The 23,701-nt window shown below is 44.9% G+C and overlaps 1 pseudogene; it reads left to right on the plus strand.

The window, feature by feature from the left end:
• LOC137631864 (neural-cadherin-like) overlaps positions 1-23,701 on the plus strand; it is a 57,336-nt pseudogene that overhangs the window by 25,901 nt on the left and 7,734 nt on the right.

Genomic DNA, 23,701 nt, shown 5'->3' on the forward strand with positions numbered 1-23,701 from the left:
AATGGGTGCAGATGACTCAGCAGATAGACCTATAGGCTCTCCCAAACCCCCCATCCTTAGCTCACAAGAATGGTGAGGTTGCAGCAATCAAAGGACATTACCACATAGGCTACCACAACCCTAGAACAGAAATAGTATTATCCCAGCTAAGGATTGATCCCAATAGTTTGACCCATGGATTCGTTTTCCTGTTAGAGGGGGTTGGGAGGAAATTGCACCAGCACTAATCTATGTACACTAAGTAGTTTTGATTCTTGAGTGGCCCATACTTAGTAGTATGCCTTGGTCTTTGGATGCCCTTAACATGGGCTGCTTGCTTCTCGGGTAGCCATTGCCACTCTTAAATTGTATTTTGAAATATACATTAATGTATAATCTTGTGCCCATTGATGCAGTGACTACTCTAGGGCTTGGGATGACTCTCAAGGATCTTTTTGTACCACACTTTCCAATGGCTTTATCTGGTGCTAATATCTTCTAACATCTTTTGCTATGTCTGGAAAAGGTAGTTTTTCCCCTGTTAAACTTCTATCCTAAAAAAAAGTTCACTGCCATTTAGCATATCGGGAGTTGTCTGGCTTTCTCGGAGAATGAGAATGTAGCTTTTTCAATATTAAACTTACCCGATAATCATGTAGCTGTCAACTCCGTTGCCCGACAGAATTCTACGGGAGGGATACGCCAGCTATCACTATACTCTGTCGTGCTTCCGGCAAGACGTTCTGGGATACGCTTATAATCTTGGAGTATTGTTCACGGCTTTTGGTGAAGTATTTCTCTCAGATTTCGGCTGTCGCTATACTGGAAAACTTCTATATTAGCTTAGATAGCTTTTATTTAGTTCTGTTTAATGGTTAACGATCTTTTTGCTTGATTTGGAATCCCCCTTGACTAACTCTTTGATTCAAGATGTCTGACCTTTCACAAGCCCCACCCCATAGACGATGTAGGTCTTGTAATAGGCGTATTCCGAAGGCCTCGGTAGATCCTCACACCGCTTGTTCTGACTGTAGGGAAAGACCCTGTCAGTTGGAAGATCGATGTGAGGAATGCGCCGGTCTTTCGGAACTTGAATTTGTTCGATTCCTGAAATATTCAACCAAGTTAGAGAGAGAGAGAGTTAGGAGGAGTTCTTCTCGCTCTTCACTTTTTTCCTCACCTCATGATCCTCAACCTTTTCCTCCCCCTGTAGTGGCTACCCCCGAACCTACGATTTGTACTCAACCTGATATGTCCGTTGTTTTGCGTGCCATTCAGGCTTTAGGTGACAAAGTGGAATCGGTGGTTAGTGATCATAAGTCTCTTATGGCAGAAGTCAAAGAACTTAAGGTCAAAGGTGCAGTGAGAGGTGATAGTGCCAGTGCTGTGACAAGTGCTAGTGTCAGTGCGGTGCCAAGTGCTAGTGTCAGTGTCAGTGTGGTGCGTGAGGGTACTTCTGTGCGTGCCAGTCGTCCTCCCAGTCCGGGACCTCTTGCAAGCTCCCAAGCCCAGGGGAGAAGCAATGTCGAAGGGCAAAAGGGTTCGGCAGGCCTTGATCGGCGCACAGAAGTATCCTCGGTGGTTGCGGGCGTGTCTTACAGAGACCGTCACTCCCACCCGCAGACGATTGAGCCCGTCTTTTACTCGTCTGCTGAAGCTATGTCAGGGAGAAAACGCTGGACTCAGGTCTCAAGACCTCTCAAACGCAAAGTCCAGACCTCAAGAGCTCTACAGCCTGGTTGCAGTCATTGGATTAGCTCTGACTCTCCGCAATCATCAGGTGACTGCACTCCTCCTAAGAGGGGTAAGGTGCTGCCGCAACAGACCTCATCTTCTGTTAAGGCTTTGCCTCAGCAGACCTTAGCGTCTGTCGACCCCAAGTTGACTTTGCTGCAGTCCATGCAGTCACAGCTTGCGGTCTTAATGCGTGAGTGTCAGGCTGAGAAGGTTACGCCTCCTCCTGCGATCGCTCCGCCTAACCGCAGTCCAGTCTGCCAGGCGTACAAAGTTGAGGCTCCTCAGGATACCTTACCACGTACTGAGTTGCCAGTTTCCAGCGGTGTGCAGCAACCTCCGCCTTCCTTAAGGCAACCTCAGCAATGGGAGCAGGAAGCTTATGCCTTACTTCCTCCGCTTCCGCTTGCGGTTCCACCAGCGAGGCAACAATCTCTTGAGGTACGACAACCTCTTCCATCCATGAGGCAGCCACCTCAGCACTCGCTGCAGCGACCTCAACCCTCCTCAAGGCGAGAACCTCAACACCTTAGCCTAGCACCTCAGGAACCTCAACTCGCGAGACAAGAACTGCGTTCTGCGCAGCCGCTACCTCAACTCTCGCAGCTCACACCTCAGGAACCTCAACTCGTTCCTCAGGAACCTGCTACTGCGCATCCGCAACCCTTACAGCAAGCGCAACTCTTGAGACAAGACACTCATGCCAGGAGTCAGCCACCTCAACCCATGCGCTTACCTTCCTCTACTCTTCCTGACCAGTCTTTGCAGCCTGAACCTCAGGTTTTAACTCGGCAACAGAGACTTGAGGATGAAACCACAAGCGTTTATGTACCCGCTTGTTCTGATTCTGCTGTTCAGCATACCACTGTTACATTACCTCTCACTTCGCTACACTCTGGTGATGAGGTTTCTGAGGAGGAAGCTGCGCACTTGGATCCCTCATCAGACGTGGAAGAAACCAAGTCTTCTCTACCCATTGACTTTCGTAAGGTCCTGGCTCTTTTCAGAGAGGTATACCCGGACCATTTTATCTCTGCTACCCCCCGCTCTCCTCCATCTGAGTTTTCGCTGGGCATGCAACCTGTTAAGTCAACTTATACTAAGCTCGTCTTTGCTAGGTCCTTTAAGAGAGCTTTAAGAATTTTAGGGGAGTGGTTGCAGTCTAAACAGCAACTAGGGAAGACTTCCTTTATGTTCCCACCTACTAAGCTCACTTCTAAAGCGGGCGTATGGTATGCCACAGGAGAGGAACCAGGCTTGGGAGTACCTGCCTCTGCCCAGGCTGACTTCTCAAGTTTGGTCGACTCTCCTCGTAGAACAGCAATGAGGCGCTCTAAGGTTTGCTGGACCTTCTCCGATCTAGACCACTTCCTTAAGGGTGTATTTCGGGCCTTTGAGATGTTCAATTTTCTAGACTGGTGCTTGGGGGCCCTTAGCAAGAAGACCTCCCCTGCGGACAAGGACTCAGCCATGCTTTTAATGTCCTGCATGGATAAAGCAATTAGGGATGGATCTGGCGAGCTTGCTTCAATGTTTGTGTCAGGAGTTCTTAAGAAAAAGGGAGCAGCTTTGCACCTTTCTTTCTTCCAGCATCACACCTTGTCAAAGGTCTCAACTCCTTTTCGCTCCGCTCTCTAAGTTCTTGTTTCCCGAAGAGCTTATCAAGGACTTGTCTGCGGCCCTGATTCAAAAGGACACTCATGATCTTGTGGCCTCTTCAGCTCGTAAGACTAAGGTTGCTCCCTCAGTCCCCAGGACTTATCGCACCCCAGTGGCTGATACTCCTGCTACAAGGTTTATTCCGCCCTTTCGTGGTAGAGCCCCCAGCCAAGGAAGCTCCCGTCCAGACTCTTCCAGGAGCAAGTCTAGGAAAGGTTCCAAGACTTCAAAAGGCAAACACTGACTCTCCTCCTCTCCAGACAGCAGTAGGAGCCAGACTCAAGATCTTCTGGCAAGCCTGGGAAAAGAGAGGTGCAGACGCCCAGTCTGTCAGGTGGCTAAGGGAGGGTTACAGGATACCATTCTGCCGCAAACCCCCTCTGACCACTTCTCCCATCAACCTCTCTCCCAACTACAAGGAAAAGGACAAGAGGCTAGCATTGCACCAGGAGGTGTCGCTCCTGTTACAGAAGAAGGCAGTGGTTATAGTCCGGGACCATCAATCCCCGGGCTTCTACAACCGTCTCTTTCTGGTGGCCAAGAAGACAGGAGGTTGGAGACCGGTGCTGGACGTCAGCGCGCTCAATGCTTATGTCACCAAGCAGACGTTCACGATGGAGACGACGAAGTCGGTCCTAGCAGCGGTCAGGCAGGAGGACTGGATGGTCTCGTTGGATCTGAAAGATGCTTACTTTCACGTTCCTATTCATCCAGACTCCCAACCTTTCCTGAGATTCGTTTTTGGAAAGGTTGTGTACCAATTCCAAGCCCTGTGTTTTGGCCTAAGCACAGCTCCTATGGTGTTTACGCATCTGATGAGGAATATTGCAAAATTCCTCCACTTATCGGACATCAGAGCCTCCCTTTACTTAGACGACTGGCTGTTGAGAGCCTCCACGAGTCGTCGCTGTCTGGAGAGTCTCAACTGGACTTTAGACTTGATCAAGGAACTGGGTCTGTTAGTCAATTTAGAAAAGTCCCAGCTCATTCCCTCCCAATCCATTGTTTACCTGGGAATGGAGATTCGGAGTCAGGATTTTCGGGCTTTTCCATCGGCCCCAAGGATAAGCCAAGCCCTAGATTGCATCCTGAGCATGCTGAAGAGGAGCAGTTGCTCGGTGAGACAGTGGATGAGTCTCACAGGGACCCTTTCTTCGTTAGCTCTGTTCGTCGAGCTAGGGAGACTCCACCTCCGCCCTCTCCAATTCCATCTAGCAGCTCATTGGGACAAGGATTTGACGCTCAAAGCAGTCTCTATCCCGGTCACCAAAGAGATGAAGACCACTCTCTTGTGGTGGAAGACCAACCTCCTTCTCAAGAAGGGCCTATCGTTAGCGATTCAGACCCCCAATCTTCATCTCTTCTCAGATGCATCAGACTCGGGCTGGGGCGCGACCTTGAACGGACAGGAATGCTCGGGAACGTGGAACAAGGAACAGGAAACGCTCCACATCAACTGCAAGGAGCTACTGGCAGTTCATTTGGCCTTTTGAACTTCAAGTCCCTCCTGCTAGGCAAAGTGGTGGAGGTGAACTCCGACAACACCACAGCCTTGGCTTACATCTCCAAGCAGGGAGGGACCCATTCGAGGAGCCTGTACGAGATAGCAAGGGACCTCCTCATTTGGTCAAGAAGTCTAAACCTCACCCTAGTTACGAGGTTCATTCAGGGCAACATGAACGTCTCAGCAGATCGCCTAAGCAGAAAAGATCAGGTCATCCCCACGGAATGGACCCTTCACAAGAGCGTGTGCAACAGACTTTGGACCTTGTGGGGTCAGCCGACAATAGATCTGTTTGCCACCTCCATGACCAAGAGGCTTCCTTTGTACTGTTCCCCAGTTCCAGACCCAGCAGCAGTTCATGTGGATGCTTTTCTGCTGAATTGGTCCCATCTCGACCTTTACGCATTCCCACCGTTCAAGATCATAAACAAAGTCATTCAGAAGTTCATCTCGCACGAAGGGACACGGCTGACGCTGGTTGCTCCCCTTTGGCCTGCAAGAGAATGGTTCACAGAGGTACTACAATGGCTGGTCGACGTCCCCAGGACTCTCCCTCTAAGAGTGGACCTTCTACGTCAACCTCACGTAGACAAGTTGCACCCAAACCTCCACGCTCTTCGGCTGACTGCCTTCAGACTGTCGAAAGATTCGCTAGAGCTAGAGGCTTTTCGAAGGAGGCAGCCAGTGCGATTGCCAGAGCAAGGAGGGTATCCACTCGTAGAGTCTACCAATCCAAGTGGGAAGTCTTCCGGAGCTGGTGTAGAGCCAATGCAGTTTCCTCTACCAATACCTCTGTAACCCAAATAGCTGACTTCCTATTACATCTAAGGAATGAGAGATCCCTTTCAGCTCCTACGATTAAAGGGTACAGGAGTATGTTGGCTTCAGTTCTCCGCCACAGAGGTTTGGACCTTTCTTCCAACAAGGACCTTCAAGACATCCTTAAGTCTTTTGAGACTTCTAAAGAACGTCGTTTACCCACTCCAGGCTGGAATCTAGACGTAGTCTTAAGGTTCCTTATGTCGCCTAGGTTCGAACCTCTCCAGTCAGCTTCCTTCAAGGACCTTACCCTCAAGACTCTTTTCCTCGTCTGCCTTGCAACAGCTAAAAGAGTCAGTGAGGTTCATGCCTTCAGCAAGAACATTGGGTTCACATCCGAATCTGCAACATGTTCTTTACAGCTCGGATTTTTAGCTAAGAATGAACTTCCTTCATGTCCTTGGCCTAGATCGTTTGAAATTCCTAGCCTTTCCAACATGGTAGGTAACGAGCTAGAAAGAGTTCTTTGCCCTGTCAGAGCTCTGAAATATTATCTTAATAGGTCAAAACCTATTCGAGGACAATCAGAAGCCTTATGGTGTGCAATCAAGAAACCTTCGATGCCCATGTCCAAAAACGGGGTTTCGTATTATATAAGGCTTCTGATTAGAGAAGCCCATTCTCACATGAAGGAGGAAGACCTTGCTTTGCTGAAGGTAAGGACCCACGAAGTGAGAGCCGTAGCCACTTCGATGGCCTTTAATAAGAACCGTTCTCTGCAGAGCATAATGGATGCAACTTATTGGAGGAGCAAGTCAGTGTTTGCATCATTTTATCTTAAAGATGTCCAGTCTCTTTACGAGAACTGCTACACCCTGGGACCATTCGTAGCAGCGAGTGCAGTAGTAGGTGAGGGCTCAGCCACTACATTCCCTTAATCCCATAACCTTTTTTAACCTTTCTCTTGAATGCTTTTATTGTTTTTTTTATGGTTGTTACGGTAGGCTAAGAAGCCTTCCGCATCCTTTTGATTTGGCGGGTGGTCAATTCATTCTTGAGAAGCGCCTGGGTTAGAGGTTGTGTAGAGGTCCTATAGTAGGGGTTGCAGCCCTATATACTTTAGCACCTTAGAGTTGATTCAGCCTCCTAAGAGGAACGCTGCGCTCAGTAAGGAAGACGAACTTAATAAAGGCAGAGTATCGGTTCAAGTCGACTTCCTTACCAGGTACTTATTATTTCATTGTTATTTTGAGATAACTGATTATATGAAATACGGGATACTTAGCTATCCTTTAGTCATGTACACTGGTTTTCACCCACCCCCCTGGGTGTGAATCAGCTACATGATTATCGGGTAAGTTTAATATTGAAAAATGTTATTTTCATTAGTAAAATAAATTTTTGAATATACTTACCCGATAATCATGATTTAATTGACCCTCCCTTCCTCCCCATAGAGAACCAGTGGACCGAGGAAAAATTGAGGAGGTGTCAACAAGAAGTACTGTAGTACCTGGCCACAGGTGGCGCTGGTGAGTACACCCCCTTCTAGTATAGTGATAGCTGGCGTATCCCTCCCGTAGAATTCTGTCGGGCAACGGAGTTGACAGCTACATGATTATCGGGTAAGTATATTCAAAAATTTATTTTACTAATGAAAATAACATTTTTCAATATTAAACTTACCCGATAATCATGTAGCTGTCAACTCCGTTGCCCGACAGAATTCTACGGGAGGGATACGCCAGCTATCACTATACTAGAAGGGGGTGTACTCACCAGCGCCACCTGTGGCCAGGTACTGCAGTACTTCTTGTTGACACCACCTCACTTTTTCCTCTGTCGTGCTTCCGGCAAGACATTCTGGGATACGCTTATGATTTTGGAGTTCTGTTCACGGTTTTTGGTGAAGTATTTCTCTAAGATTTCAGCTGTCGCTATACTGGAAACTTTTCTAATTAGCTTTTGATTAATGGTTAACGATCTTTTTGCTTGATTTGGAATCCCCCTTGACTAACTCTTTGATTCAAGATGTCTGACCTTTCACAAACCCCACCCCATAGACGATGTAGGTCTTGTAATAGGCGTGTTCCGAAGGCCTCGGTTGATCCTCACACCGCTTGTTCTGACTGTAGGGAAAGACCCTGTCAGTTGGAAGATCGATGTGAGGAATGCGCCGGACTTTCGGAACTTGAATTTGTTCGATTCCTGAAATATTCAACCAAGTTAGAGAGAGAGAGAGTTAGGAGGAGTTCTTCTCGCTCTTCACTTTTTTCCTCACCACATGATCCTCAACCTTTTCCTCCCCCTGTAGTGGCTACCCCCGAACCTTCTATTTGTGCTCAACCTGATATGTCCGATGTTTTGCGTGCCATTCAGGCTTTAGGTGACAAAGTGGAATCGGTGGTTAGTGACCATAAGTCTCTTCTGGCAGAAGTCAAAGAACTTAAGGTCAAAAGTGCAGTGGGAGGTGATAGTGCCGGTGCGGTGCCAAGTGCTAGTGTCAGTGTCAGTGTGGTGCGTGAGGGTACTTCTGTGCGTGCCAGTCGTCCTCCCAGTCCGGGACCTCTTGCAAGCTCCCAAGCCCAGGGGAGAAGCAATGTCGAAGGGCAAGAGGGTTCGGCAGGCCTTGATCGGGGCACAGAAGTATCCTCGGTGGTTGTGGGCGTGTCTTACAGAGACCGTCACTCCCACCCGCAGACGATTGAGCCCGTCTTTTACTCGTCTGCAGAAGAAATGTCAGGGAGAAAACGCTGGACTCAGGTCTCAAGACCTCTCAAACGCAAAGTCCAGACCTCAAGAGCTCTACAACCTGGTTGCAGTCATTGGATTAGCTCTGACTCTCCGCAGTCATCAGGTGACTGCACACCTCCTAAGAGAGGTAAGGTGATGCCGCAACAGACCTCATCGTCTGTTAAGGCTTTGCCTCAGCAGACCTTAGCGTCTGTCGACCCCAAGTTGACTTTGCTGCAGTCCATGCAGTCACAGCTTGCGGTCTTAATGCGTGAGTGTCAGGCTGAGAAGGTTACACCTCCTCCTGCGATCGCTCCGCCTCACCGCAGTCCAGTCTGCCAGGCGTACGATGTTGAGGTTCCTCAGGATACCTTACCGCGTACTGAGTTGCCAATTACCAGCGGTGTGCAGCAACCTCCGCCTTCCTTAAGGCAACCTCAGCAATGGGAGCAGGAGTCTTATGCCTTACTTCCTCCGCTTCCGCCTGCGGTTCCACCAGCGAGGCAACAATCTCTTGAGGTACGACAACCTCTTCCATCCATGAGGCAGCCACCTCAGCACTCGCTGCAGCGACCTCAACCCTCCTCAAAGCCAGAGCCTCAACTCCTTAGGCTAGCACCTCAGGAACCTCAACTCGCGAGACAAGAACTGCGTTCTGCGCAGCCGCTACCTCAACTCTCGCAGCTCACACCTCAGGAACCTCAACTCGTTCCTCAGGAATCTGCTACTGCGCATCCGCTAGCCTTTCAGCAAGCGCAACTCTTGAGACAAGAGACTCAGGCTAGGAGTCAGCCACCTCAACCCATGCGCCTACCTTCCTCTACTCTTCCTGACCAGTCTTTGCAGCCTGAACCTCAGGTTTTACCTCAACAACAGAGACTTGAGGATGAAACCACAAGCGTTTATGCACCCGCTTGTTCAGATTCTGCTGTTCAGCATACCACTGTTACATTACCTCTCACTTCGCTACACTCTGGTGATAAGGTTTCTGAGGAGGAAGCTGCGCACCTGGATCCCTCATCAGACGTGGAAGAACCCAAGTCTTCTCCTCTACCCATTGACTTTCGTAAGGTCCTGGCTCTTTTCAGAGAGGTATACCCGGACCATTTTGTTTCTGCTACCCCCCGCTCTCCTCCATCTGAGTTTTCGCTGGGCATGCAACCTGTTAAGTCAACTTATACTAAGCTCGTCTTTGCTAGGTCATCTAAGAGAGCTTTAAGAATATTAGGGGAATGGTTGCAGTCTAAACAGCAACTAGGGAAGACTTCCTTTATGTTCCCACCTACTAAGCTCACTTCTAAGGCAGGCGTATGGTATGCCACAGGAGAGGAACCAGGCTTGGGAGTCCCTGCCTCTGCCCAGGCTGACTTCTCAAGTTTGGTCGACTCTCCTCGTAGATCAGCAATGAGGCGCTCTAAGGTTTGCTGGACCTTCTCCGATTTAGACCACTTCCTAAAGGGTGTATTTCGGGCCTTTGAGATGTTCAATTTTCTAGACTGGTGCCTGGGGGCCCTAAGCAAGAAGACCTCCCCTGCGGACAAGGACTCGGCCATGCTTTTAATGTCCTGCATGGATAAAGCAATTCGGGATGGGTCTGGCGAGCTTGCTTCAATGTTTGTGTCAGGAGTTCTTAAGAAAAGGGAGCAACTTTGCACCTTTCTTTCTTCCAGCATCACACCTTGTCAAAGGTCTCAACTCCTTTTTGCTCCGCTTTCTAAGTTCTTGTTTCCCGAAGAGCTTATCAAGGATTTGTCTGCAGCCCTGATTCAGAAGGACACTCATGATCTTGTGGCCTCTTCAGCTCGTAAGACTGAGGTTGCTTCCTCAGTTCCCAGGACTTACCGCACCCCAGTGGCTGATACTCCTGCTACAAGGTTTATTCCGCCCTTTCGTGGCAGAGCCCCCAGCCGAGGAAGCTCCCGTCCAGACTCTTCCAGGAGCAAGTCTAGGAAAGGTCCTAAGACTTCAAAAGGCAAACACTGACTCTCCTCCTCTCCAGACAGCAGTAGGAGCCAGACTCAAGACCTTCTGGCAAGCTTGGGAAAGGAGAGGTGCAGACGCCCAGTCTGTCAGGTGGCTAAGGGAGGGTTACAGGATACCATTCTGCCGCAAACCCCCTCTGACCACTTCTCCCATCAACCTCTCTCCCAACTACAAGGAAAAGGACAAGAGGCTAGCGTTGCACCAGGAGGTGTCGCTCCTGTTACAGAAGAAGGCAGTGGTTATAGTCCGGGACCATCAATCCCCGGGCTTCTACAACCGTCTCTTTCTGGTGGCCAAGAAGACAGGAGGTTGGAGACCGGTGCTGGACGTCAGCGCGCTCAATGCTTATGTCACCAAGCAGACGTTCACTATGGAGACGACGAAGTCGGTCCTAGCAGCGGTCAGGCAGGAGGACTGGATGGTATCGTTGGATCTGAAAGACGCATACTTTCACGTTCCTATTCATCCAGACTCCCAACCTTTCCTGAGATTCGTTTTTGGAAAGGTTGTGTACCAATTCCAAGCCCTGTGTTTTGGCCTAAGCACAGCTCCTATGGTGTTTACGCATCTGATGAGGAATATTGCAAAATTCCTCCACCTATCGGACATCAGAGCCTCCCTTTATTTAGACGACTGGCTGTTGAGAGCCTCCACGAGTCGTCGCTGTCTGGAGAGTCTCAACTGGACTTTAGACTTGATCAAGGAACTGGGTCTGTTAGTCAACTTAGAAAAGTCCCAGCTCATTCCCTCCCAATCCATAGTTTACCTGGGAATGGAGATTCGGAGTCAGGATTTTCGGGCTTTTCCATCGGCCCCAAGGATAAGCCAAGCCCTAGATTGCATCCTGAGCATGCTGAAGAGGAACAGTTGCTCGGTGAGACAGTGGATGAGTCTCACAGGGACCCTGTCATCATTAGCCCTGTTCGTCGAGTTAGGGAGACTCCACCTCCGCCCTCTCCAATTCCATCTAGCAGCTCATTGGGACAAGGATTTGACGCTCGAAGCAGTCTCTATCCCGGTCACCAAAGAGATGAAGACCACTCTCTTGTGGTGGAAGACCAACCTCCTTCTCAAGGAGGGCCTATCGTTAGCGATTCAGACCCCCAATCTTCATCTCTTCTCGGATGCATCAGACTCGGGCTGGGGCGCGACCTTGAACGGACAGGAATGCTCGGGAACGTGGAACAGGGAACAGGAAACGCTCCACATCAACTGCAAGGAGCTACTGGCAGTTCATATGGCCCTAATGAACTTCAAGTCCCTCCTGCTAGGCAAGGTGGTGGAGGTGAACTCCGACAACACCACAGCCTTGGCTTACATCTCCAAGCAGGGAGGGACCCATTCGAGGAGCCTGTACGAGATAGCAAGGGACCTCCTCATTTGGTCAAGAAGTCTAAACCTCACTCTAGTAACGAGGTTCATTCAGGGCAACATGAACGTCTCAGCAGATCGCCTAAGCAGAAAAGATCAAGTCATCCCCACGAAATGGACCCTTCACAAGAGCGTGTGCAACAGACTTTGGACCTTGTGGGGTCAGCCTACGATAGATCTGTTTGCCACCTCCATGACCAAGAGGCTTCCTTTGTACTGTTCCCCAGTTCCAGACCCAGCAGCAGTTCATGTGGATGCTTTTCTGCTGAATTGGTCCCATCTCGACCTTTACGCATTCCCACCGTTCAAGATCATCAACAGAGTCATTCAGAAGTTCGTCTCGCACGAAGGGACACGGCTGACGCTGGTTGCTCCCCTTTGGCCTGCAAGAGAATGGTTCACAGAGGTACTACAATGTCTGGTCGACGTCCCCAGGACTCTCCCTCTAAGAGTGGACCTTCTACGTCAACCTCACGTAGACAAGGTGCACCCAAACCTCCACGCTCTTCGTCTGACTGCCTTCAGACTGTCGAAAGATTCGCTAGAGCTAGAGGCTTTTCGAAGGAGGCAGCCAGTGCGATTGCCAGAGCAAGGAGGATATCCACTCGTAGAGTCTACCAATCCAAGTGGGAAGTCTTCCGAAGCTGGTGTAGAGCCAATGCAGTTTCCTCTACCAATACCTCTGTAACCCAAATAGCTGACTTCCTATTACATCTAAGGAATGAGAGATCCCTTTCGGCTCCTACGATTAAAGGGTACAGAAGTATGTTGGCTTCAGTTCTCCGCCACAGAGGTTTGGACCTTTCTTCCAACAAGGACCTTCAAGACATCCTTAAGTCTTTTGAGACTTCTAAAGAACGTCGTTTACCCACTCCAGGCTGGAATCTAGACGTAGTCTTAAGGCTCCTTATGTCTCCTAGGTTCGAACCTCTCCAGTCAGCTTCCTTCAAGGACCTTACCCTCAAGACACTTTTTCTCGTCTGCCTTGCAACAGCTAAAAGAGTCAGTGAGGTTCATGCCTTCAGCAAGAACATTGGGTTCACATCCGAATCTGCAACATGTTCTTTACAGCTCGGATTCTTAGCTAAGAATGAACTTCTTTCACGTCCTTGGCCTAGATCGTTTGAAATTCCTAGCCTTTCCAACATGGTAGGTAACGAGCTAGAAAGAGTTCTTTGCCCTGTCAGAGCTCTGAAATATTATCTTAATAGGTCAAAACCTATACGAGGACAGTCAGAAGCCTTATGGTGTGCAAGTTCCGTATTATATAAGGCTTCTGATTAGAGAAGCCCATTCTCACATGAAGGATGAAGACCTTGCTTTGCTGAAGGTAAGGACCCACGAAGTGAGAGCCGTAGCCACTTCGATGGCCTTTAATAAGAACCGTTCTCTGCAGAGCATTATGGATGCAACTTATTGGAGGAGCAAGTCAGTGTTTGCATCATTTTATCTTAAAGATGTCCAGTCTCTTTACGAGAACTGCTACACCCTGGGACCATTCGTAGCAGCGAGTGCAGTAGTAGGTGAGGGCTCAGCCACTACATTCCCTTAATCCCATAACCTTTTTTAACCTTTCTCTTGAATGCTTTTATTGTTGTTTTTTGGGTTGTTACGGTAGGCTAAGAAGCCTTCCGCATCCTTTTTGATTTGGCGGGTGGTCAATTCATTCTTGAGAAGCGCCTGGGTTAGAGGTTGTGTAGAGGTCCTTTAGTATGGGTTGCAGCCCTGTATACTTTAGCACCTTAGAGTTGATTCAGCCTCCTAAGAGGAACGCTGCGCTCAGTAAGGAAGACGAACTTAATAAAGGCAGAGTAACGGTTCAAGTCGACTTCCTTACCAGGTACTTATTATTTCATTGTTATTCTGAAATAACTGATTATATGAAATACGGGATACTTAGCTATCCTTTAGTCATGTACACTGGTTTTCACCCACCCCCCTGGGTGTGAATCAGCTACATGATTATCGGGTAAGTTTAATATTGAAAAATGTTATTTTCATTAGTAAAATAAATTTTTGAATATACTTACCCGATAATCATGATTTAATTGACCCACCCTTCCTCCCCATAGAGAACCAGTGGACCGAGGAAAAAGTGAGGTGGTGTCAACAAGAAGTACTGCAGTACCTGGCCACAGGTGGCGCTGGTGAGTACACCCCCTTCTAGTATAGTGATAGCTGGCGTATCCCTCCCGTAGAATTCTGTCGGGCAACGGAGTTGACAGCTACATGATTATCGGGTAAGTATATTCAAAAATTTATTTTACTATTGAAAATAACATTTTACATGAGGACCTCTGAATTGAGAGTGATATATTACTGTAGTTCTCTGGGTTCTATGAATGTTTTCTGTTCTGATATAAGTTTCTTTTTGGGGGCTAAATTGAAATTTCCTCGGCCTTGATTTTTATCTTCCACCTACCATAGCCATCAATGAAAGTATCCTTCGCTAGTTACTATTGTACAATAATGATATAAATTCTGTATTTACTTTGTACTTCAGTGAGCCTTGAAGTATCATTAATTGACTGACTGTGTTCTTTTAAAATGACGAAGCATTATGAATCCTCAATTTTTTATTTCTTATTAGGAAGTTAGTAGTGAAGTTTTTATAGTTTACCGGTAAGTTTTTATAGTTTACCGGTGTATACAAAAGATCTAATTAATGTTGTTACTGTTCTTAAAATAATTTGATTGTTCATTACTTCTCTTGTAGTTTATTTCTTTGTTTCCTTTCCTCGCCGAGCTTTTTTTTTCCTGCTAGATTCCTTGGGCTTATAGCATCTTGCCAATATTTCATGAGTGCATGATGTCCCTATTTGGACAAAATAAGAGTTAAGCTCATTGTGATCCAGTGGTAGAGTGGTTTAATCAAGTCCAAATTTCACTGAAATCCAATATTGTATGAGTGCATGATGTCCCCAGTTAGCCAAAATAGGAAGTCTGCTTTGTGCATCATAGGTATTCAGTCTACTGAATTCTGTCCAATTTGTATTGGATAACAGAGTAGTCAAATTCATGTGATTTCCACATAAAGTACTTTAGACTTGGCATACAAAAGTCATTGAGTTCCATGTTGCCATATTTTTGTCCAGTGCTTAAGTTCTGAAGAGGCTGTTAGCTGTTTGCTCTAGAATTGCCATAATTACTTCTCTTCTGTTCTTATACAGAAGAGAGAGGTGGGGGATCATAATTTAGTAGCTGCTTCTGATACCGAATTGCCATAATTGCTTCTCTTCTGTTCTTATACAGAAGAGAGAGGTGGGGGATCATAATTTAGTAGCTGCTTCTGATACCACACAGAAGCCAGTCTTTAGGGATCTTTGACAAAGATTGATGCCATTAGTTTAGGTGAGAAAGGAGACCTTATGAAATATTTCAAAACTCTTGAAATATCCACAGGACATGACTGTTTGCAATTCTCCTTTAGTCTCAAAGAACTATTGCCCAAGAGGCCCAAGATTTAGAGTGGGATAGAATAGGGAATGAAAATAAGGAGCCTCTTCATATAGAGTGTCACTAGTAGACTTGAATGAACTTCACAGAAACTTTATGGGATTTTATTCTTTACATTCTTTAGTCAGTTTTTTAATTTGTTACTGTCCTTGTAATAAACACTTGCAGCAATGACCTTAGTATCACTAGATTCATCGATGGCAGCCTAAAAATATTGTTAGCAGACTTTGATAGGGATTAATATGTTAACTTCAAAAGGTTTTCCCTTTTTTTTTTTAAACTAACAAAATGCTTGGAAAATTAGAAGGCATCCAAAAACTGTCTTGGACTCCAGGGTGGAAATATTAAATCTAAAGTGCTTAGTTACACTGTTGATAAATGTAATTTTATATACAGTAATTATATCTGAAAGCTTTGGGCAAATACAATGTATGAAATGTACCCCTGTAGATGCTAAAATATTACAAAAGTGGTTTATGAGCAGGGTTGTTTATTGTTATGAACAGGGTGGTCAGTATGATTGTATTATAAAAATTTGATAGAAAAAGAGAAGAAAACTCCCTTTCTCTGTTAACTGCTGCTCTGCGATATTTTAGTGGTTATTTAACTATTGTTAAGTGTGACCGACAGACACTCACCCTAGTTATTGTTCTTGGGTAATGCCGTAGCCTTTGTACCATGGTCTTTCACTGTCATGGGGTAGAGCGTCTCGTGCACACTATTCTATCTGTTTTGTCTTCCTCTTGTTTTTTTTTCTTTTTAAATGGTGTATTGGGCAGGCTTTGATCCTTGTATATTACCTCTGTTCCCACTTCCTTTCTCCTGCTTTGCTGTCCAACTTTTTCCAACTTGTACATCATATAGCAACTACTGATTGTATTCTCCCCAGTTGCACTTGGGTTGAGAATGGTCTCCTACTATTTTGTCATCTTAATTTACCTCAGTTCCTACTTCCTTTCTTCAATCTTGCTGTTTAACCTTTAAACACTTACTTGTTAGTGTACATGCAGGTGGTATTGTTACCCAGTGGCACTTTGTACCTGAATGTCCTCCCTAGCCCAGGTCATATGGCCCAAATTTATAAATCCATCCATCCTAAAATTTTCTTCTTTCAGTATAGGAAGGTTTATCCAAATTATTTGAAATTCACTGTTCTGCTATTGTAGAAAGGTAATCTACATAAATGTTCAAAAGTGAGGTTTATGCAAATGGGCAATAATGAAATATTAATTGAAAAAAATTCAACAAATTTATACAGTAATGGAATTTATAAACATAGATTTAAGATCTCTAATATTTTAGTTGAATTTTCATGAAATGGGCTTTATCTATTAAACCTGAAACCCTTTCTTAAAAGTAAAATCAATCATGTTTTGTATGAAGAGTTAGTTATCCATATTCGTTAATGTTTTGTTTATAAAATGTTTGGAATTACATACTTTCTGGTGGTCCTTTAATCTTGGATTTGAACAAAACAACTTTTACAATACCTCAGGATTTTCTTGAGATAAATATGCTTTAATTCACTTGCTGAATTATAAGTGTAAACAGACATTACTTAGGTTTTTTTTTTTTTTTTTTTTTGTGGGGGGAGGAAATCAAAATATATCACCCTTACAGTATGTCCCCTAGGTTCTTAAGTCAAATATAGTTATTCCTAGGTATCCAGGTCACATAATTTTCCACTTCTGATGTACTGTTTGTCAGGTAGCCTTCATATGTATTAAGATGCTTATTAAGTACATAATAATTTCCTTGTACTGTATCTTATTTCAATAAATTTTAATCTATTGCGCACAAGTTCTTATGTTTTGAAAGTTTTTGATTTCATACGTAGAAATTATGCTAGTCTAGTTGTACCAGTTCTTTTCACTACTTTGCATATATAGACTGCAGTATAATGCAATACAGTATTATATAAATTCAATTAAATTAATTTTCAATGTGAAATTTTATTATACTTGTTTGAAGATATGTTTGTTAAAAAAAAAATTTAGGCCTATTAAAATTACTTATGACTATGTTCACAGAAAATAGTTCTTGGTTTAGGGTTTTCTCGGAGGAATATATAAGAGTTTTTATAGGTATTAGAGGGATATTTAACTAGTTTTTATATGCATTATCAAACTGCATGCTGCAGATTTTAGGTTACAACTGTAAATAGCAAACTTAAATTTCCTTCAATAAGAGCGTAAAGTCGGTGGCAAACACCATAGCCTTTTTATTACTGCATTTTTATTTTTATTTGTATCACATACATGAACAAGGATATGCTTTTCTCCCAAAAATCATTAATACTATGTAGTTCTGTTTTCCAACTTATTTTTAACATATAACTGATCATAAAGTTTTGTATATTATACAGCAAGTACTGTACAGTATGTGGTTATAATTAGGTGAAGCTTTATTATTCATAAATAAGAAGCAAATTTATTTTAAATCAAACTTTTTATTGGGTTTTTCTTATCTCATAATATACAAGAAAATATAATTTACTCATTGCAGACAGCAAGCAGTCGGTATCACTACTAACAGCAACCAATTTAGCAAATGAAAGTAAATCTATGAAGAAAGTGAGTTTTAGTGTCACTGCAAGTGGTACCACGGTCATAGAAACTCAAGATAGCATAAGTGGCACCACTTCACGGAGAGGGTCTGTGAAGTCTCTGACGTCAAACAGCAGAACGGGGTCACTGAAGAAGCAAAGCCTTAAGGTTGAAACACCGTCTGTCTTAGAGGGTCCAAAAATTGTTGCAGTATCTGACTTGTCAAGTACACAGCTGTTACCAGCACAAGATGATTTAAGAGCATATGCCTATGAAGGTGATGGCTCCCCTTCTGGATCTCTAACATCAACTGTCCTAGGTAAGTGGTTGGTCTACAACAGTCTGCCGAAAAACTCATGATTAAATTCAAATACAGTGGAATAACTTTGGATTTGGGGCTGTAAGATTTGTCAATGAGTGTAATGTGTATTTAAATTAATTTTTATTTATAGAATATACATAATTAAGCATTTGTCAAAGTTTTCCAAGCCAGCTTTTGAGCTAAAAATTAAGTCTAATAAAAATAAAATCATGGGCCCTAGACATTATAAAACTGTAAATTCATGAGGTAATTGGAAATTATAGTGCTCACCTTTTTTTTTACTTGTTTATTGTTCCTGAATGAACTGTGTTGCAAGAGGTTTAAATTATATCTAATCAGTTTCTTAATCTGATAGATGTGTTTTGATAATGTTTGGTTATACAGTTTTGAGTGGGCATTCTGTTATAAATGTAGCCTAGCTCTTTTACTTGGTTATCACACATATTCCTACACAAATACAAACCATCATCCTTTATGTAGGAGAACGTTAACAGTAAATTTCAGAATAATGTTATTATAAATAACTCGGTGTTAATGACCAACAGGTAGTTTACCTGTTGATAGCTGGTAGCGGGGAGGTAACCACTACCCCCCCCCCCCTGCTAGCTACCTGACAGGTCGCTTAGATATCAGCTTCAGTGGTCAGACTTTCTCTTTGACTAGAAATATTGAAAAGTTTCTAGTTCTTAATCCAGTGTTTAAATGAGTGTGATTGTGTTATTTGTAACACCAAATGCTCTTGATTGTTGCCAAAAAACTACAGCCCTTTCATGATTACAATTGAATTCGATCCTATTTGTGTGGAGTATTTTGGGAATGGCCATCCTCCCAGTGGGAGAGAGGTACAGTAGGAGGCATAAGTAGTAGTAGTCTAGAAGTCTTCACCTTCACCTTGATGACAAAGTCTTTTTTTTCATTGATCTCTGTTACGCTTCCATCCAACTCTTCTCCGTTGTCTCCTTTGGGGCAATTGATTAAGAGTATTGAGCCTTTAACATGAAGGCTGCCTAGGGGCAAGGGAGGTGTAGAGAAACGGTAGGCTCCTCAGGGTGAGCCTACTTTGTTTCAGGTTTTGTATGCTATGGCCTTATTTAGGGCTTCAAGGATCCCATTCTGAGAAGCTACAGTAGGAGACTTTTCTTGGTGTTTTTCCCCACGGGAAACTTCATGCTACTGTGCACAGGATTGACAAAATATGCCTGACCCCTTGCCTTTCAAGGCAGCTTCCTCCTCCTGAGCCTTTCCAATAGTACCTTGCCATTGAATGCTTCTTCCATACAAGCATCTTCAGTTATTTTCTCATCTCGCCGCTAAGCAAGCTTCTTCTAATAGCACCTCGGAGCAAGCTACTTCTAATAGCACCTCAGAGCAAGCTACTTCTAATAGCACCTCAGAGCAAGCTTATTTTAATAGCACCTCGGAGCAAGCTTATTCTAATAGCACCTCGGAGCAAGCTTCTCCTGAATGCCTCTCACCTCAGCGCACCTCTCACTTTATAGGCAGTCACCTTCCAAGTGAAGTTCCTGCATCACTTCTAGATGTGCATCAGCAGCTCTACATTGACAATTTCTTCTCCAGACAAGCTTCCCCTTTAGGTTATTCATGATCCTTCTCGACGTGCCTTAATCTCCTGACATGTTTCTACTGGACGTGCTTCTGTGAGTTCTACCTCACCCCAGTGTGCCTCATCCAAACATGCTTCATCCGACAAGTGATCATCCAGATGGGATTTGCCATCTTCCAGACGCAATTCTACAACACGTTCTATTATAAGACGCACTTAGCCTAACAGCTCTGTGATCTCATCAGGGTTTCTGCAAAGGCTATCTCCTCTTGAATGCGCTAGTAACGTTTATTCAGTGTGTCTTGGACGTGCCACCCCAGAACGTGCAACGTGCTAGGCGTACCCCAGAGAGATCTGGACACTTTCTCCTGGACACAGATCAGGATGCCAGAAAACTCTCAATCAATCCTAGACAATGAAGAGTTCTCACCCTGGAATGCACTAGGAACATCATACCTGAGCATCTTAGGCAGTCCTTACTCTGCAAATTAGACATGTTTACCCTGCTTATTGACTTTGAGAGATTTTCTCAATCTCATTCTGAGCATTCATCTTCCTACTACTTTCAAGTCAGAATGTTCTTGGCATATTTATACAGGGAACACACAACATTCTTGGCATAATTGTCCAGAGGACAATCTCTGGATCCCTCGCCTTATGAGGATAGATTCTGCTTGAGAGACTACTTGCCCGATACTGTGACAAATTAGACAATCTTCTCCAGTTGCACCTCCAGAACGAGAACATGGATCGTAGACAAACAGTTAGCATATCATTGTGCGTTCCTACTATAGGATCTTTTCTATAGAATTTTACTCCAACCGCTTTTCCCCAGGAAAAACGAAGGAAAAGAATGTCAACAAGCTAAGGCCCAGAGACTATTAGGGTCTGAAAAGTCCTAAATAGTCAACCCAGATTGTGATAAGAACATATTTCCTCACAAGGGTGGAAAGGCAGCCAACGACCATTTCTGAGGGGACTCCTGGCAGCTCTAGGCCTAAAGTTTCCAGGTAAAGGGAAACTTTGAGAGTGGGAAAGTTCTACTGCCCGTTTCCTGCGCCATGTTCAAGGCATTAGAAATACTGTAGAAGTTACAGATCGTTGTTCCCTCTCCCTTTGGATCTGGTGGTTCTGTTCATGAATGGGAGAGGCAAGGGACAGTGACATAGCCCTATCAAACAGGACAATGTCCTAGAAACTGAACATATTTGATCAGCGGCCAAGCCCCTCTCCAGACAGACCTGTAGGCTCCCCCAACCCCCCCATCTTTAGCTCACAGTGACCGAAGGGACTAAAGAGTTTGAACAGGTGTAGTGTTAACTAGTCAAGGAAGTACCACATCAGCCACCACAATCCTGGTTGGTAGCGTCTTCCATCTCCATGCAGGCGGGTGCTTTGATTGACCAGTGATCAGGAACTGAAGGCTCTTTAGCTGACATGGAGGGCTCTTGACACTGACAAGAAGAGCCCTTAAGGGTATTAACCTTTCGGGGTTTGGTGCAGTTGAGTTCCTGATGCACCAGGCATCTTTTTTTTTTTTTTTCTTTTAAATTCCACAAACATATTGGCCGCAAAGGAAGACTTAAATTTGGCAAAGTTGTTGATCGAAGGCCCATCACTGTCTACCTTGCTGAGGAGGTCAAAGCCTGTGCTTCTACAACAAAGCTAGGATAGCTTCGCAACCTCTGCAGTTGGGTAAACCTGTGCAGAAGGTGGTCACCCACCCTCAGGTCTTAATCTTGAAGACACGGAGCCAGCCCTTTGTCTCAAGTTCAAGGTCAAAATAAGAGGTAGAGGGGGGAATCTCTTCAAAATGCCACTAGTGAGGTGATGGTTCATGGCAGGAAGTTTGATATTGGAGTTCCTTTGGTCTGGGTAGCTCCTGGCTCCCTCCTGTTCTTCAGCTCTCCCCCTCCCCTGATTTCTTTTACACAAGTCTTCTGGAGGTTGAAAATTGGACATTGACCTTTTAGCCTTGAACGGGCTTTATACAGTCTCCATTCAAGATGGAGATGGCGGTTTGGGTGGCTCATTATTTAGACGATTGGTTGATTCTGGCCATTCCAGGATCTGTGGATCGTGGTAAATCAAAAGAATCTGTTCCTTAGTATACCCCACTACCCACCTCATCAGTAGCAGAGCCTAATAAGGCAACTGTTACCCCAAGAGTATCTAGTGACCTGTGGTCCACTTTACCTCCAGTCTTTTCAGTAGGAACTGAAGCAGAATTGGTCCCAACACTTTACCATACTTACTCACTGATTCCAGTAGGGGAAGAGTTCTTAAGGGATCTGCAGTGGAGGTTTTAAACCTATTGAAAGAATGCGCTTTGTTTACATCTCGTCCAGAGTTCTTGCTCTTCACCGATGCCTCCATCAGCACTTGGTGCTGGGGCTCTGGTACAAGACTGAGGAGCAAAAGCATCATTTTTGACACTTCAGCACTTTTACCTTCTTCTCACAGGTTTCACAGTGTGTTAGTAACTCTGCCAACACCACCGTAGTGGCTTTCATCAACAAACAAAGAGATGCTGTATTACTACAACTATGCCAGTTGTCAGCAGAGACTATTTGAGTTTGCAGAGCTCAACTCTTATTGCCCTTACTCCAGGCAGAAGTACCATTGAATACTGGCCCTCCTTTTCCCTTTAATATTTTCTCTTGGGGCACAGCATCCAACCTCACCAGCATGACTATCTGGTTGTTGAGCAAGCTCGCTTCAGTGTGTGGCTGTTCTGTACTCTGGTACAGACAGATCTTTTCTCCACACTCCTTAGAGGGGGCAGTGCGATGTAACCAAACAAACTCTTAATCATAAAATGGTCTGCAGAGGATATTTCGGACTCATATGATTTTACTAGGTGCAAGTTTTCGGATGAAAACAATTGAAACATGGGCCATGAACCCTCTGGTACTATTAAATTGAGGTGCTCTAACTTTAGTCCAAGGCAACAAACAGAGTCCTTGCAGGTTGATGGCATTGTATGTCATTTTAGCATTCCTAACTCTTGAACAGGTTTCAAACTGATCATGAATCGTAGTGAGACCTTGGATAGAGGAATGCTCAGATATACTGAGTAATCGAACAGTAACTTTGGTCCAATTCAATCTAGAAATATCAGATTTTCTAGTACTTCAATGAGAAATACTCCTTCAGTCTTGCGTGAAAGACTATCACTCTCCCTTAAGCCAGGTTTTCACAATGCACTAAAAAGTCTTGCCCTCCCAGGGAAATTGAGCTGACCCCTTACAAGCCTTGGTGAATTGTGTAGGGAGGTTGCATGAAATTTCATATGTCACAAGTATAATAGAATATCTGCTTTACCTTTTTCCATACTTCAGTATAAGTTGTGACACACAAATGCCTCGCAACTTGCCTACATGTTTCGCAGAGTGTGCAGTAGGTGGTAGGACTTCCACCATCCCACCTTTCGGCTGCATGTTACTCGACCCACTCATGGAAGCTGTAGGAGGGGAATATTCTTTTCAGTGTTCCCTTCCTCCCTCTCTATTGGCCAAGTTAGGGAAAGAAACCATTATCCATAAAAGAGGGAGGGACTCAAGGTGCAGATCTTGGCCTGGCCGTCACAGGGGGTCTTCTTAAACACTGACTTCAGGGGCGCAACAACATCCAGTGAATGGATAAGGGAGTTTTGGCTCACCTTCTTTCACTTCTCCATTGTGGCATCAACTTCCTTCTCCAGAAAAAGGGCAGCAGTCTCCAATGCCAAGGCCTTCCTTGGTTATATAAATAGTACATCCTTTTGCCCCACATATCTGGCGAAGTGGAAGTGTTGGCATCCCTCTTCTGCATGATCTATTGGCTGACTGGTGCTCTGAAAAAGTAGCAGACATAAGTCCCAAGAGTGATGAGCCCACATTGTTGAGTTTGCTAGATTAAGTTATTGAGGGAGAAAGGGTTCATACTCTCTAGTATATGGAAAGAACATTGTTAAGAGGTTGGGAGGAAAGGATTTTGTCTGATAGTTTAAAGCATAGGAACTTCCATGGAACAGAGAGATCTTTGAATTTACCCAATCATAAGCTCAAGTTCTAACCATGACAACTCAAGAGTGGGCTCTGATGTCTGTG

This window comes from Palaemon carinicauda, chromosome 40 (genome assembly GCF_036898095.1).
Source record: "Palaemon carinicauda isolate YSFRI2023 chromosome 40, ASM3689809v2, whole genome shotgun sequence".
Classification (NCBI taxonomy): Eukaryota; Metazoa; Arthropoda; class Malacostraca; order Decapoda; family Palaemonidae; genus Palaemon; species Palaemon carinicauda.